Genomic DNA, 18,885 nt, shown 5'->3' with positions numbered 1-18,885 from the left:
TTATGTCTCTAATGTGATGAAATGACTTTTATGTTGGTTATGATTGTATATTCTGCCTCTTATACTTATGTTCAAGAAGTTTTATCAAATAGGCATTAAAGCATGACTTTCAAATAAAATGTCCATTTTAAGCATGTTTTTGCATGGGTATCATACTTAGTACTTAATTGTGGTATCTCATATTTTCTTTACCTTTATGAAGTGTAGGGATTGGTACTGGATTTGATTCTCTCTTGTTGAAGCTTGGATTTGAGATTCTTCCAAGGCAAAGTGGTATGTCCTCATAGATCGAGAACAAGTATTTTGAAGTGTCTTTTCTTTCATGTAATAGACATTTGGTAGTCTTTCGATTGTAAAGGGTTGTGTCCCTACTTTAGTTTTCAAGATATTATTTTAGATGGTCGTGTGAGACAATAGACTTCTGCTATTTTTGAATGTTTTAAATGAAGTTTTGAATGTATGGATTTTAAGAAAAGTTTTAATTTCGTGCCATTTTTGCTTATACCGAATGTTAAGAATGCTGTGAGGCTTGTATGAGACTTTTCGGAGTCTTATATGATGTGTCGCTTCCGGGGTATAGGCTCGGGTCGTGACACATGCATAAAACATTTAAAACATGCTAAAAAGGACATTTTCATAAATAAGTGATGTTTTGCGTAATCAACGACACAACTTCTAGTACGAGTGTCTACGATCGTGCAATAGTATAGTAACCCAACAAAGGGTTGGGGTCGTGTCCCAAGGGAGCGGTTTTGAGAATTAATAGAAAAATATAATTTAGTTCTAAGTAGTTGTAGCTAAAGACATTAACAATTAAAAACATTGTAAATTAAAGGGGGACACAAAAGTGTCAAATATCAATTTGGGGGTTTTGTCACAAGTGTAGAAAAAACAACAAAAATAACAATAAAATCGAGTATGGGAAGAGTTCTTGGGGTGTGACCGCAATACAAGTTGAGATACATAGTTGGTACATGCTTTCGATAGGAAATTTGCAAGATAATAGTGACTAGGCTAAGGTTTAGATGGAAATAAAGACCCTCTCGGGCAACTTACCCCGTTTCAAAAGTGTTCCTCTCAGACACCCATTTTCCGCATGAAGGCTAGCCTACGCCTTACCCCACTCACTCTCTTGAGCTGAATGTTAGGATATGGGACTAGGGCTCACTCTCTCGGGCTGAACCTCATGTCGACCCATTCCTTAGGCCATCAATCTAGTGGTCTTGGTTTCGCGACCACCCTCTCGGGCAAGACGAAAACACATGGGTGGCTTTGTATTTGCAACTACAAACCCATTAAATTAAACCACAACCACTAGGTGAAATCACTATTAAAATACATCTAACCTATCATCAAGCAAGACCCAACAACAATATCAACACATATTTGCTAAATCACACCCCAAGAATGGGAGTTTTTAGCCACACATCAAGAGATAGAAATGTATATCTTCAATGATGTTGAAATCAAATGGGTATAGAGAAATAAGTCTTGATTTGAGCAAAGAAATAAGAATACAAGAGACCCACTTCCAAATTGGAAGAGATGAAACCATTTTCTTCTTCAAGTTTCCGAAACCCTCTCCAAACTTAGAGCAAAATAAAAGTACTAAAAATTATATGAAGAATTTGATATTGTCTAATGATACTATAAATTCTGATATTACGCTATAACTCTCAATGAGTATTTATAGTTTTCAAAAATCTGTTCCGGTGGATAGTTCGGCGATATTAGTCGGAATCGTCAATAAACTCAATGATTCACCCTTTGGTGTAGTTCATCGCCGTCGTGCACCATCTTTCGGCATCGTCGTGTTCTGGGTCATTGGGCAACATAGTACTGCTTTGCGGAACTCATCGGCGATGCGCCGACTTGATCCTTTCCTTAGGGCTCAACACACTGGAACAAAAAGTGAAGTGGGACCCTTCGGCGATTCACCAAGTGAACTCGGCGATCCTCAGGCCTTCATTTTCTTGTTCTTTTCAACCTTTTCGTTCCTTTTTGCAAAGTAGTGTTCATGCTTTCCTTCAAACTTCAAATTCCTGAAACTTAAAGGTTTTCATCAGATATTGACATAAAATAAGCATTTGAGGACACAATTTCTATTAAATTATAGCCCTAAATTTGTGGACTCATCAACACCCCAACTTAAACTTTTGCTTGTCCTCAAGCAAACTCAAGTTCAGCTGTTTAAAAAGGATGTCTCAAACAGTGCTACACAAGACTCAATCATGAATGTACACAACAACGCTTCGAACTACTTATGCGAAGATTCAATTGTGTACTCAAAGATTCAAGTTGTGACACACCATTACCAAAGATTCTCATGTTCACAATACTTTCTACTAATGTAAGTTCAAGTTCAACGACAGTATCTAAATTCCCTCACACAAAGAATGATTCCATATTCACACATAGAGGCTAATCAATTTAATATCAGGAATCAGATACAATGCTCACACTCAAAAAGAGGAACACAATGCATGTTTTCACCCATAGGTTTGCCCTTATTTTCCAATCGACTTTCGGTTAGACTCACTCAAGATCAAAAAGGTCTTTTCAAGGCTTGTAATGGGGCTGAGTGCAAAGGTGTGGTCATTTAGGCTCAGTGACTTCTTCATTCTCATGAGATGTGGTATTCTCAAAACGTCATTTTCCTTTCCCTCATCATTTTTTCTTCTAGTGCTTCTAAGTCATCTTTTAATTCACTCTCCATATATTGATTGGAAACCCAATTCCTTTTGAATTTTTCATTCCACAACTTTTTTTTTGAAGGGTTTCCATTTTGTTTTGCAATGACATGGGTTAAGGGAGACTTTTCTTGCACTTCTTGACTTCTCACTTTCCTTTTCCACACCCCCAACTTAGGCTTTTGGCCTAAGTTGGTTATTCACTAAACCATAAATCAAGAGGATTATAGGTAGTGAGTCAAGTAAGGTCTAGGGTTCATCAAGGTTCTTCCAAAGAACGGTAAGGCTCAAGGGGTGATCAAAAGAGTTTCACACACTCACGGGTTGGCCACAAAAGAGGTATGTCAAATTTGGCTCACACTCTTTAAAGTTGCCTAAGATCATTTCAAGAGCACACCTTTCTAAATCAATCAGACTAACGGGGCAAATTCTGGGTTTATTCATGCATGGTTCAAAGTAAGCTAATCACACAAGGCATCGACAGTTAAGTCAAACAAGACTACACACTTTATCTAGTATGAAACAGTCATTATAAGAGAATCAATTTGATAAATAGCTAATCACAACGAGATGCAAATAGTTCACATATTGTCTATGCAACTTCATTTGGTCTCGTCGTAGCTGCGCATTCAAGTTTTTTTCAATTGAGAGCACTATTTAAGTCATCAGTATTGATTGGAACCGAGACTTAAATTTTGCAAAAGAACAACCACTTTCAACACACGAGAGGTGGAAAAAAAGAAGGGTCAAAATCACTTTTGTAATTTAAAACAAAAGGGAGGGAGCCATGAGCTAAAACATCCACAAAAACCAGTGCTTAATATACTTAAAAATAGACAAATCCAAATATATACAAAATACGAAGTAGTTTCAGCCTTTTCGATCCTTTTTGCGAAGTAGGGTCCATGATTTCCTTCAAACTTCAAATTCCTGAAACTTAAAGATTTTCATCAGATATTGAGATAAAATAAGCATTTGAGGACACAATTTCTATTAAAATATAGCCCTAAATGAGTCCAATTTCTGGTCTCATCAGTAAGCAATGATCAAGCTAACACATGCATCTTGAGAGTTTAGAAACCGTAAGTCATAAAACCATGATCAATGCAAGTGAACATCATGTTAAAACATACTTACGATACTTCCTTTAAGTAACTTTGGTTCATTATTATTGTGGGAATTAGCCTTAACCGACATAAAAACCATGTGAGCTATAACATAATCCCCCGATGTATCCCACACCGAAAAGGATTGTCCTACTTGCCAAGGTAGAACCATGAATCTAAGCTAAAGTGGATATGTTTATCTAGACAGTCATCCTATGGGGGCATATAGGTAAGGGATAAGGAGATTGCTACTAGAAATCTGGCCTCTACTAACGGGAGAGCTTTCATCTCAATATCCTCTCAGTGCTAAGCTTAAATCCCACAGAGTAGTTATTTTCTTAACTTGTTCTTATTATCTATGGAAGGGAACGTCATCTTGCCAATCCAAGCTATCCATGGAAAATTATCATCCAATAACCAATCCAAGCTAAGTCATCATCCATGGAGAGGTACAATTAAGTAACCAATCCAAGCTAGGTCTTATTGGGATAGCTCCTAAAGTCTTTGATTCATAGTTTAGTTGAGAAAACTTTTCAACACTAAGAATCCTATATGTGAGAATGTCCTTTCACAATAAATTCTTTAATGTGTTTATGAGAAACCATTTGAACAACACAACAACAATCATCATCATTGATACTTTACTCTCAAAGCATCCTTAAAACATTTACATAAATCTCTTAAGAACATGCATAATTCCATAATTCACCTTTCATGGTTCTAAACCCACTTTCATACACCAACATCTAGAAATCATGGTTAGTTATGGGCTCATAGAAATTCATCATAAAATCATACAATTCTATCAATTCATGTTTGATTTCATAAGATCTTCTTTCATAATCAAAGACCCACATCATATGATCATAATTTGGAAAACATGGGATTTACATGGGTTCATGAGGGATCATCATAAAAACCATAGTATTTCATCAATTAATGCATAAGAGATCATAATTCATGTAGGCAAGAGTATGTGTTAGTACAAAATAATATACCAAGTATGATAGTCATGCATAAAACATTTAAAACAAGCAAAAAAAGACATTTCATGAGTAAGCAATGATCAAGCTAAAACATGCATCTTGAGAGTTTAGAAACCATAAGTCATAAAACCATGATCAATGCAAGTGAACATCATGTTAAAACATACTTATGATACTTCCTTGAAGTAACCTTGGTTCATTATTTTTTTGGGAATTAGCCTTAACCGACATAAAGACCATGTGAGCCATAACATGATCCCCCGATGTCTCCCACACCAAAAAGGGTTGTCCTACTTGCCAAGGTAGAACCATGAATCTGAGCTAAAGTGGATCCACTAGATAATGTCTATCTAGACAATCATCCTCTGGGGGCACATAGGTAAGGGATAAGGAAATTGCTACGAGAAACCTAGCCTCTACTAATGGAAAAGCTTTCATCTCAATATCCTCTCGGTGCTAAGCATAAATCCCACTGAGTAGTTATTTTCTTAACTTGTTCTTATTATCCATAGAAGGGAACGTCATCTTGCCAATCCAAGCTATCCATGGAAAAGTATCATTCAATAACCAATCCAAGCTAAGTCATCATCTGTGGAGAGGTACAATTAAGTAACCAATCTAAGCTAGGTCTTATTAAGATAGCTCTTAAAGTCTTTGATTCATAGTTTAGTTGAGAAAACCTTTCAATACTAAGAATCCTATATGTGAGAATGTCCTTTCACAAATCATGTTTTAATGTGTTTATGAGAAACCATTTGAACAACACAACAACAATCATCATCATTGATACTTTACTCTCAAAGCATCCTTAAAACATTTGCATAAATCTCTTAAGAACATGCATAATTCCATAATTCACCTTTCATGGTTCCAAACCCACTTTCATACATCAACATCTAGAAATCATGGTTAGATATGGGCTCATAGAAATTCATCATAAAATCATACAATTCTACCAATTCATGTTTGATTTCATAAGATCTTCTTTTCATAATCAAAGACCCACATCATATGATCATAATTTGGAAAACATGGGATTTACATGGGTTCATGGGGGATCATCATAAAAACCATAGTATTTCATCAATTCATGCATAAGAGATCATAATTCAATCATTTAAATCAACATTGAAGAGAACCCATGGCAATTGAAGAAAACCCTAACTTAATTGGGGATTTCTACCTTTGAAAATAGGAGAATTTGGGAACTTCATGGATGGAAAGAATCCATGGATGAAAACTATCATACCTCAAGTCCAATTTCTTATCATCAATGATGAAAATGGAGGCTTGTCTTGAAACCCTATGTTGAATCCTTCTTCTTCTTCAAGTTCTAGAGAGAGAAATATTTGGAGAGTTCTTCTTTTTGGTGAATTGAGAGAATGATTTCTATCGGGAATTTTTGGGGTTAAAATACTTATATAGAGGTGTTAAACTTAGGCAAATTAAACTTAGGCAAAATGACACTGTATTAGGCTAGACTAATTAGGAAAAGACCCCACTGCCCCTAAAAAATAACTGCCAACCCCCGCCGACGGACCACTAACGATGGACCGTGGTCAGGACGGACGTCTTGCACGACTGTACATAAATTCCTATGTATGGTATATGTATATTAGGGATGGAAAAATCAAACCCAACCCACTCAAACCGTTTAAGTTTGGGTGGGTTACTGAACCACCCATTCATTATTTCAACCCATTTAAATTGGGTTGATATGTAATCCTAATTGGCTCATGAGAAATCTTGTCAAATATTTTTTAATTTTGTTTTCAATTTGATATGTTATATATATTCATACTAAAGAAAAAAAACAATTTTATTAGGTACTAAAGTAGTTTAAAAGAACAAATAAACAATTAAGCTTTGTACAAATTGGGTTAGGTTGGGTCTTGACCCGTTATATAACACATTACCTAATACATTTTGACACAACTCATTTTGATCCTAGAAAATTTGGATTGAGTTGGGTCTTGGCCCGATTGTTATCTTAACCCATTATGACCCGCTCAGTTGTCATCCCTAATGTATATGTATATGTAATAAAATACTAAAATCATGTCTCAAAGTCAACAAGCGTTTGTAGTCCAACGGTTAGGATAATTGCCTTCCAAGCAATAGACCCGAGTTCGACTCCCGGCACACGCAATTTCTTAAACCTAATTTTTTGTACCTCTTTTTCAAAAGACCTTGATTTCTTAATGAATAAATATTACGTTCCTTCTTTTCTTGAAATTAGTTGTATTAGTGTTTATTTTCTTCAATTCAAATTATATTTAATATTAATAATAAGAATGAAAACAAAACAAAAACCATTCAAAATTCAATCTGACAGCTATTCCCAATTTATGAAGAAAGTGGACTTCTCGTGCCTATGGTTTTCCTTGGTTATTTTTTCATATTTAAGAACCTATCAAAGTGCCTAAGACACTAGAATTTTCTAACCCCTAGTGGAAATAATGTAAATAAGGGTATTAAATGATAGGTTGAATTGAATTTTGGAGTTAAACATAGGAGCGTGCATGATTTGGATTAAATCAAAAAATCAAACTAAATTGAATCGAAATCTAATTTGGATTAGTTATTTGGTTTGATCTCGGATTTAGAAAAATAAAAATAAAAAAAACTTTAAAAAATTGATATATATATATATATATATATATTCAAATTGCAAATATAATTTTGATTATGCTATTAATTATTGGCATAACCGAATAACCAAGCCAAAAAAGCCAAATCGAAAAGAAAAAAATCAAAGCAAACCAAAATTTATTTTGGTTCGTATTGGGTTACACTTTTTCAAAACCAAAAATATGAGATGAGTTAATAAATTACTTAGGATGGAAAGGGGGTTAAAACTGAGTCGTAATTAGTTCATTCCGTTAATTATTATTATAAATAAATACCACCCCCCCCCCCATCCCTCGTTCTTATTTATATGTCATCATTTTAGATTTCATGCCCCTTAAAAACTATGTAAGTTTATCATTGTGCCCTTTCTTTAGTGATCTCTTAATGTCAAGTTTTCAATAAATAAATATAAGGTAATTTATTTGATTAATTAAATTGATTAATGAACATGAATTAATCATTTAGTTTTTTTATGTTGGTCAAATTCTTGCGTTCAAGACTAATAACTCTCTAGGGTAAAATATGAAGAATAACGTTATTTATGTATAGGTTTTGTGAAATGACAAGTATTAAAGAATATATATTTCTAGTAAGAACGACATATAAATAGGAACAAATGGAGTATAACATATAAGTTGGGTTCAATGCACTTTTGATGATTGACAAAGAAAGATGAAACACGTTAGTCAACATGATCCAAATGTACACAATTACGAGTAGTTGAATTCGGGCAACCTTTTAAAATGAACAAAGACAAGAGTACAAAACTCAAAAAATAAATAATGTTAATTTCGTGATAAAACTCAAAGAAACAAACAAGTGATGAATTGAAGAGAAAGAATAAATAAGTTTGATTTGAAGAATGAGTCTAAAGAGGCAAGGATTTTGTTGAAGAAAGAGTCTCACTTGAAGTAGAACTCCTCAAATGAGTGTTGAATTGAAGAGTTGGAGTTCGACTATAACACAAAAGAATAAAGAAATAACTGAAAGAAAGGACTGTAGTAGATAAAATATGCTCAAGTTGAATGTAAAGAAATAAAAGATTTAAATTATTTAAAGCTTCCAAAATACATACTCATATCTGAACTCGGCATAATAAGTGATATATTAAAAATACACTTTAACTCTATTGGGAAATTCTATAACCGACAACCATCACTATGAGCTACGTGATGATACAACGTCTCGCCCACGCTGTCAGAAATGTCTTATACCTTACCGAGATATAGGACACCTCAACTAAGTGGATCCACTAAGCTCTGCCCGAAGGCACTAAGGATTCATCTAAGAAGTATGATCATTTACCCATGTTGGCATACATGGTTTATGAGGATTTTGAGTTGTCTGAACACATCCCCATATACATGCTCAATACTATTCCCTATAATATTTATGTACACAGGCTCAAATGTATAAAACATATTCTTTCTCTAGTGTGAGATAATTGCTCAAACTATCCTCTTTTAAGAAGTACTGTTTTGAAATATCTCTGAACTCATAAACTCGTTTAAAAATCAAAGTTTCTCTTTTCTAAAAATAATACTCTCTTTCTCCATGAAAAAATGGAATATTTTGGAAATACTTAGTTCCCTTATACTCTTCCTCAAACTCCTCTTCACTTCCTCAAAAACTTAGTTTAAAATGCAAATGTTGGCTTTAAAAGATTTTCAACTTTTACAACTCAAAACAAGGTTCATGCTAAAATATAGACATGGACGAATCAACTCAAGGATCTCAATAATAATATAGTAAACTCAATACTCAGAACTCAAGAACTCACCTCAATGATAATACTCTCAAGAATACTCAATATATAGGATTCATGTTGAAATACATGAACAAATCAATTCAAGAATCTCAAATGCATAAAATATAGTATTTCAATAATCAAGAATAGAATTTCAAAAAGAATGAAATCAACTCATCTCAAGAATACTCAAATCTAAGGATTGAATCCTAGATTACTCTTTTACTGATTTGAAAGTAGATTTAGGGTGTGAGGACAAATTAGTCCAACACTATGATAGTCTTACATACCTGGAAAAACAATGTTCTTGGCGAAATTGATGAAACTCGAAGAACGCTCAAAACCTAGTTTTTCTCCTCTTGGAACCTTAGTCTAATGTCTTGAAGTGTTAATGAACATAAAAGAAAATTGATTAACACTTTCTAAGCCCTTAATTAGGTGTAAAATGTCGTGGTTTAGGTTTAGAATAGGTATTAAAATGACATTGCTTAAGTACCAAACACATATGGGAAAGACCAAAACAATCCCATCTTAAAAGACTAACGAGGTGCCTTAAAAGGAAGTCTTCACAGACCGTTTTACGGTTTCATAGACCATGAAGCACTTCAAGGGCCGTATAGCCAGTCGTAAAGCTTCACCTGCCCGACATAGCTGCACTAAAAGAGGCATAACTTTTTACTCTGAAATCAAAATAAGACAAACTTAGTGGTGTTGAAAATAGAACGCAAATACCTTTAGTTTATAGGTCACCTAATTCGTCTTGTTCTGAGAGATATGGTCATTTGAGCTTGACCTTACACTTAAAATATGACGGGTGACTTGTATGGACCCCTAAACGGACGGTACAAGCCACCATGGACCGTCTAGGGTCCCATCAAGAGGACGGTCACCCCCGAAGCTACCCCAAGGATGTGGACACAGGATCTAAGATCACGAGTGACCCCAAGCTAACCCTGCTAGCATATCATAAGCATACTAAAGATAAAGTGATTCAATAATTACTGTACAGAAGCTAATAATAAGATAGATTGAAAAGATGGCGACTACCCATAATAAATCTGATATCTAAATATTAAGAGTTTAACAACAACTGAAAGGTTAAACTCAAGTGCTAAAGCCGAATCTAACTATGTCTGAAATAAGCCTCTAACTGACTAGAAGTGCTGGAACATGCCCCAGCTAAATCTAGCAAAACTGAAACTAAAGACAAAAGCAAAAGAAACAATCATGTCAACCGTACTCGAAGAATGAGGACTCACCACTGATGCTATTGAATTGGAGATTGGGAACCGATCTATGCGTGATTTAGAATCTGAGAACCTGAACCTACATCACTAGAAGATGTAGCACAGAGTATGCGTCAGTACTTGAAAGGTACTGAGCATGCAGTATAGAGTAATGCTGAACAATAATCATAACTGAATTAAAGCATATATCTGAGTAATGTTAAGAGATAAATATGATACTAAATTGAGAATACTGAACATGAAATGACTGAATGCAATGACCAAGTTTATAACATGCTGAGACTAAAATATGACGGTAACTAATAACATGGTCAATGCAATAGAATCTTACTGGACTATGGGAGCTAATAATAACCGACATAAAATCACACGAGCTAAATAGGGACTCCAATGTATACGCCCCATCGAGAGGTCCCAATATAGCCTGCTAGAGGATAGAGGCATGATTTGCGTGATCACAAAATTTCAATGCCCACAGAGGGGACTTATAAACCTACGGGGGCACGTAGTTTTGGGACTATTCGGGTACACTAAACCCTAGTCCACTCGGTCTAAGTCTACTCCCAATTAGAATATGTATAAGCAACATTATGACTGAGATGCTGAAGTGTTAGATACCTCAATTTCTGACATGCAAACTCTGAGAATTCAATAATTATAACTGATAATGTGGCATTCGTAAACTGAAGCATATATATATAGCTGAAATAACTGACCCGGAATGTATAATTCATAAACTAAAAGAACTACATAGCTAGGGTTCTGAGTATCATACAAGAAACTAAGCAACAATATGATAATCTGATTTAGATTATTCTAATAGCTAAAACCTAATAATTTCTAGCATTCAAGAAACCCTGGGTCTGGATAATATTAAGGGAATCAATATTCTAACCGAAATCTAGGGACCTAATGGGTGAAAGGAACCCTCTAGTGAAATCCCACATACCTGGTGATAGATTCCACGAAGAAATCTTTCGATTTTGGGATGGAACTAAAGGAAACCTTGCTACGTTCTTGGAAAGCTTTGGTCGACTCTTTCTCCTCTCTGGTTCTAAGTTTGATAGATTATTTTAAGAAATAATTAACTAGAGTAGGTTCTAATTAAGTTGTTAGGCTAAAAATGACCAAACTATGTAGTTTAGGGATTAACGACGTATTTTAGGGGTCCAAGTAGAAGCTTAGCGTCTATGGGTCGATTCATTTCTTACCTTAAGGCCAGAAAGATGATTTCTAAGGGGTATCTCTATCATCTAGTTTGGGTTAAGGATTCAAGCTCTGAAACCCCAACTCTTGAGTCAGTTCTTGTAGTTCATGAGTTTTCAAAAGTGTTTCCAGAAGATCTTCCCGGAGGTCTTCCCGAAAGGGAAATTGACTTTGAAATTGATATATTTCCAGATACCCAGCCTATTTCTATTCCTCCTTACAGAATGGCTCTAGCTGAGCTTAAGGAATTGAAAGAGCAGTTGAAAGACCTCAAGTTTGTCACGCCTCGAAGCTATCCCAGGACGCGGACATGAGACTTAGGATCACGAGTGACCCCAAGCTAACCCTGCTAGCATATCATAAGCATACTAAAGATAAAATGATTCAATAATTACTATGCGGAAGCTAATAATGAGATAAACTAAAAAGATGGTGAATACCCATAATAAATCTGATATCTAAATACTGAGAATTTAACAACAGCTGAAAGGTCAAACTCAAGTGCTAAAGCTGAATCTAACTATGTCTGAAATAAGCCTCTAACTGACTAGAAGTGCTGGGACATGCCCCAGCCAAATCTACCAAAACTGAAACTAAACACTAAATAAAAATAAATAATCATGTCAACCATCCTCGAAGAATGAAAACTCAACACTGATGCTGCTGAACTGGAGATCGAGAACCGATTTATGCGTGATTTGGAAGCTAAGAACCTAAACCTACATCACTAGAATATGTAGCGCAGAGTATGCGTCAGTACTTGAAAGGTACTGAGCATGCATGATAGAGTAAAGCTGAAAAATAATCATAACTGAATCAAAGCATATACCTGAGCAATGATAAGAGATAACTATAATACTAAGCTGAGAATACTGAACATGAAATGACTGAATGCAATGACCAAGTTTATAACATGCTGAGACTGAAATCTGATTGTAACTGATAACATATGGTCAATGCAATAGAATCTGACTGGACTGTGGGAGCTACTAATAACCGACATAAAGCCACATGATTTAAATGTGGAGTCTGATGTATACGCCCCATCGAGAGGACCCAATATACCCTTCCAAAGGTATAGAGGCATGACTGGCGTGATCACTAAAATGCAATGCCCACAGAGGGGACTTATAAAGCAACGGGGGCACGTAGTTCTGGGACTATTTAGGTCCATTGAACCCTAGTCCACTTGGTGTAAGTCTACTCCCAATTAGAATATGTATAAGCAATATTATGACTGAGATATTGAAGTGTTGGGTAGCTCAATTTCTGACATACAAACTCTAAGAATGCAACAATTATAACTGATAATATGACATTCGTAAACTGAAGCATATATATATATATATATATATATATAACTGAAATAATGGACCTAGCATGTGTAATTAATGAACTAAAAGAACTACATAGCTAGGGTTCTGAGTATCATACAAGAAACTAAGCAACAATGTGATAATCTGATTTGGATCATTCTAACAGCTAAAACCCAACAATTTCTAACATTCAAGAAACCCTAGGTCTAGATAACATTAAGAGAATCAAGATTTTGACCGAAAACTAGGGACCTAATGGGTGAAAGGAACCCACTAGTGAAATCCCACATACCTGGTGACAAATTCCACGGAGAAATCTTTTGATTTAGGACTGGAACTGAAGGAAACCTTGTTGCATTCTTGGAAAGCTTTGGTCGACTCTTTCTCCTCTCTGGTTCTAAGTTTGATCAATTATTTTGAGAAATAATTGACTAGATTAGGTTCTAATTAAGTTGCTAGGCTAAAATTAACCAAAACTACGTAGTTTAGGGGTTAAACGACGTAGGTTAGGGGTCCAATGCATAGAGAAAAGACCAACTAACCCCTAACTTAAAAGTTGTCGGGACCATCGACGGACCAGACCAACGGATTGTGCCAGGACCGACTATTCGTGCTGGTCAATCGTCGCTTGGCGACTGGGAGCTGAAACTGGGGGTCTGACCTACGACCCTAAACCACGGACCGTGGTTTGGCCTACGGTCCATAGGTCCTAGCGTATGTCTACCCTTGGCTAATTTTTCTGAGTGTTCTGGGGGAAGGGTCAAAGGTAGTGAACCATGGACCACCAGAACGGACCATGGGTCACCCTACGGTCCGTGGGTGGTTCCCGTCGGTGCCACCTGTAGTTCTAACATACGGGGTGTTACAAAGACTCACCACTTGGAAGCCCTGGACGGTTGGCAACCTCCCCTAAATGGACCATTTAGGGTTTCTTGAAGGGTCCATAGTCTATTTTGGATTCGTGGACTTGCCCGTTAGCCCTCTTTAGCCTTTCTCAAAGTTTGAGGTGTAATACGACGATTCAAATTTTAATAGTAGAGTTGCAAGTATTATAGAATTATTCAGGTCTTAGCTTAGAAATTTTTGGGGTGTTACATAAATTTTCAAGAATTAATTTTATAAGCAATTCACATATGATTGGTGATACAAATCAAATGAAATGTCATTCCATTCCTATTTACTTGTCAAATATTTTCTAATTTGATTTTCTTTTTTGCTTGTAATTTTTGACAAATCAAGGAAGGACAATTTTGTTTTTCCAACCAATTTATTAATCAATATTGAGTTAATGTCTTTGAAAAATGTCGTGAGTAAATATATTTGGGACCCCATCAATTAATAAGGTTAAAATGGTAAATCACAGCACCAATCATTATTTTCTTAATAGGTGTGTCAAGTCAAAATCATATATATATATAAGAGAACCCTAGGTCCGCTTACGTGGCGCCACCACAAACCAGGATTCCTTTTTAATTTACTTATTTCCAAAACTAGCTGATACGCTCAAATTACACCTCCCTACAGAAGTATAAGCGATCGTTATCAAGTAAAGAACCCAACTTGTAGGTTGGGGTTGATCCCACGAGGAAAATGGTTTAGACGTTACTTTAACCAACAATTATATTCAATTAGTCAAATTACTTCCAGAAACAGATAATTAAAGGGGGGTTTGTTTGTGTGAAACAAATAGTAAGAATTTAATAAGTAATCAATAATAAAAACTCAATTGTGGTTGTTAACAAGATAAGAAAAATAACTAGGGTATACGTGTTCCCCACAAGCTCATAACGCAATAATCCTAGTAATAGCAATCCTTTCCTAGTGTATTACATGCAAAGTGATAAGTTAGGTATCTCTAAATCCTTGGTCCGGCATCTAGAGAATTTCACCCCGTACCTTGGTCCGGCTACGTGTGTATAATTTACTAACCCTTACCTTTACCTCATATTAGATATCATATTCGATGTTTGGCTTAGTTATTACTTCGCACCAATCGACACTAGCCTATTACATAGTATCACACTAAATCTATGTTGATAATTCTTTTCTTGTTGATTACCTCCTTGGTCCGGCAAGTAGCAACAAGGCGAGTTCTAACGCGTGAACTCGTTAAAAAGACTTCTAAACGAAAGAATTATCAATGCATGCAAAACACTGTTCAAGAATTGCTTATTTACTATTCATAATTTGTTAATCGCTCATGGTTCCCACAACCCTAGTTGTGGATTTAGTTACCCATATTAGCAAGAACACAATTTAGAGTTTTAGATGAAGAAATCATGAACTTAAGTAAAGAGAATAATAAACCCAGAAATTCAACTTGAATTGCAAAGCCAAAGTCTTCAAAACGAACTTAGAAAATTTATAATTGCTAGAGTTGCAAACTAATCTCCAAAGTTACAAAATAAAACTAGAATAATAATGTCTAACCCTCAAAAACGAGATTTACATGCCCTATTTATAGAAAACAAATCCTAAATTAAAAGGGAAACAAATTAAGGAAAGTTTGTTCAGGCACGCGTCTTCATTCCACGAAATTGACTTACGGACCATCAATGGATCTACTGTCCGTAAGTCCCTTCCGTCAGCCAGGACTTAGAAAATATTTCAGCTTCCAAAAATCAGCTTCTCTGAAGCAAACGACGGACTTGCAGTACAGACCGTAGATCGATCTACGGTCTGTCAATCCCCTCCGTAGCTTCACACTTAGAATCTTCAAAAATCAGGTACTGGAACCCTCGCAGTATCATTCTACGGATCACTCAGTACGGTCCGTAGATCAATCTACGGACCGTCAATCGCCACTGTGGTTCCACACTTGGTCAGCTTTCCCAGATTTGTCATCCACACTTAGCCTGCTGATCTACGGTCATCACCCATGGACCGTCAACGGACCTACGATCCGTAGATCACCTCCGTGAATGCCCTTTTTCTGCATTTCTTTCAGCTGTCTCTATACCTCCGCGTCTGAACATCTTTCCGACAAAATACGATAAAAACACATAAAAACCAATACAAAAAAGCCCTAGACACACACAACTTGTAAGTGAAATATATTAGAAATACCGTAAACTCACGGTATATCAACACCCTCAACTTAAATTTGTTGTTTGTCCTCAAGCGACGCACTACGACTCTAAACGACACTTGTATAGAAGCAAGCATTTCAGGCCCAAGCAATCACATGACTCTCTACCCCCCTTACTTTTCAGGTGCAACTTCGTTTTCTTAGACTCGACAAGCTAATCTATGCGGATCAAACCATGACACATATGACCAACTGACACACAACATACACCTTCTCACTGTCACCAAGGCACCAACTTTCCGACAATGTAACTAGTGCCCTTACTTCAAACGAAATCCCTTTTGCACAAAAAATGCATGTCATTCATGGTACAAGGATTTATTCAACACTCACACTCAGAAGTAATTTCAAGTACAGTTAGTGCTTAATGCCATAAGCTTGCCCTTATTTTCGCTGCTTAGACTCTCCAAACTAGACTCTAGGATCACTATAGGACTTTATTGGCTTGTTACGTAGGCTCAGGGTCAGGTGTGGTACATTAGGGTACTGCTTAGTGACTTTCTGCCCTCCTTGACATTACACTAGGCTTTTAACCTCTTTTTGCCCTATTTCTGTCATTACTATTGCTTTACCTTCTTTCCCTTATTTTTCTTCAACCACGGATGTGACTTTAGACTTTGTAGCTCTTTTTACTTTTATTTTATTTTTTCTTTTGGATCGAAGGGAGCAGTTATTTCATTTGGTAGGATCCTTCATTTAGGCAATTTGCGGACATTTCAGAACAATGGCCTATGATCACTTCCTAACCTCTAGATTGAATTGTCTTAGCAGGACTAACCGAGCAAGTTCTAGTTTTGCACAAAAACTGTTTGAACACTCAACGATTCTCACCCACTCTTGGCACATAGTTTCATTATCAGATCATCAAATTAACTCAGTTCAAGTTTCAGCTCAAGTCATGCCATCGAGTTGATTCGTTATTATGTCATACTCACAACCAACATATTCAACTAATTGTAGGCTACAACTTCTAGCGTACATCCCAAAATCTGACGGGTATCATTTTTCATAAGCCATCATGTTTCTTTCTTTATCATGCTGCTACACATACAATCCTAAGACATGCCGGTTCAACAAAAATTAAACAGTCTCTTGGGGGAAAAAAACACATGCAAGAAAACCCCAAGAGAGGATTCATGAGTTGAGTTATTCAGACTTCACCCTATGACTCACAATCTATTTACCCCACCCCCAACAAAAATAGATGCACTGGTCCCCAATGCATACAAAAACAGTGAAAGAAAATGGATTGGGTGAAACAAACCTGTGGCGCAAAGCGCCGGCGAATCATCAACAAGCAGGGGGGTCCGATTTCCCGAAGTCTGCTGGAACAACAGTGGGGGCACCCTCATTAGTGCCCACATCAGCAATCATAGCACCCTCAGTAGTGCTCTCTATCAATCTCTCTGCACCATTAGTGGTGCTCACAACGACCCCCAAAACAGGCTTGGACCTCTACAACTGGGGAAGAACTCGATGCCCCTGCAACTCTCTCACACACCCTTTGCTGACGTAACTCTTCATCTAACATCGAAGCCCTCCTTGCCTCCTTCTCCTGCCGACGTTGTCTCTTGTGAGCTTTCTCCTCCTCAGTGAGATGAGAACAGTGTCGCTTGCCTTTGGCCTGTGTAGGGCAAGCTCCTCCTCGGCGGTCCCACTGAATAGAGCATCTAGCACTGTATCATCAGCCAGTGCAGTAGGTGCAATCTGAGGCTCAACTGAAGGTGCGGCAAGGATGGCATCAACGTCAGTCCGGAGGCTGGGTAAGTCAGCCTGCAAAGCAGATAGATCTATGGTCGGGGCTGATCGCTCGAGGACTCGCAATTCAAAAGCATCAAGGCGCTTATTAACAGCCTGGACCTTCCTGTCCATCATCCCCTCTATCCTGCACGCCATTCTAGCCTCGGACTCGGCTATCGACTTTTGCATCCACGGCTGGATGTGATGCAGTAGGGTGGCCATCTGAGCTTCCAACTTCTGTACTCTTGCCAATGGGACAACAGTAGCTCCTAACTGTGGTGTGGACCGGGAAGAGCTAGGAGCCATATTAGCTACCAGAGATGAGGAGCCCGGGAGGTGTTGGTGTGATTTGGGATGCTGGGGTCACCGCCATGTGCCTGCCCCACTGTGTCTATAAGATCGGCACCCAAGGGGGGTACCTCAACCTGAGGCTCTCTGAGAGGTGCTGCCACATTTGCCTCATCTCGAATAAGGCCGATGTTCAATGCCCTTGTAGGAAGGATTAACCTGTCACAATGCCAGATCGGCACTCCAGAGTCCCTGCACAAATGAAAAATTAGACATGGGAAGGGGTAAGTAGTGGAGGTCTTGAATGCCTGTTAACTTTTGTAGGTGACACTCTGTTACGCACCAGCAGCCAGAAGAACTTGGCCACAAAATTTAATGTGGCCTTCCAAATGCCCAACCGTGGAGCGGCGACCCATTCTGCACGCTCGCCATCTGCAGCAATGTACCTGGCCAACCATAGTAGAACAGCCTCTCGCTGCTCAGCGTTCCTCTGGAAAGTGCCACTCCGCACGATGTCCCATCTATAATCAAACTATGCTGTGTTGAGAGACCAAGAGTGACCCGTGGTAGGACCATAGAGAAAACGTCTGATTGTGGCAGGTGATATGTCCACCGAACAGCCTCGAACCAAAGTGGAAGTGAGAAAAACTTGAGCTAGGGGCTTTGACCGCTTGGAAATTGAACCGCGGAGAGTGGCAGCATAGGAAGCATAGAATTCCCGCAAAATCTCCTCTCTATACGTCCCTAGGTCTCGAGCCATCCAGTCACACTTGTGAAGGTTGAACAGATGGTGCATGTCCGGAACAGTGTGCAAACTCCCCGTGAGGACTCTGCGCTCCT

The 18,885-nt window shown here is 37.4% G+C and overlaps 1 non-coding gene across 1 annotated transcript; it reads left to right on the top strand.

Moving 5' to 3' along the window:
* The first annotated feature begins 6,858 nt into the window (after positions 1 to 6,858).
* On the top strand, positions 6,859 to 6,930 carry TRNAG-UCC (transfer RNA glycine (anticodon UCC)). Its single transcript has one exon. It is a non-coding gene; the product is annotated as a tRNA-Gly (tRNA).
* The last annotated feature ends 11,955 nt before the right edge of the window (positions 6,931 to 18,885 follow it).

This window comes from Solanum verrucosum, unplaced genomic scaffold (genome assembly GCF_900185275.1).
Source record: "Solanum verrucosum unplaced genomic scaffold, falcon-dt-bn FXZP01000172.1, whole genome shotgun sequence".
Taxonomy (NCBI): Eukaryota; Viridiplantae; Streptophyta; class Magnoliopsida; order Solanales; family Solanaceae; genus Solanum; species Solanum verrucosum.
This window is presented reverse-complemented; position numbering and strand designations above follow the sequence as displayed.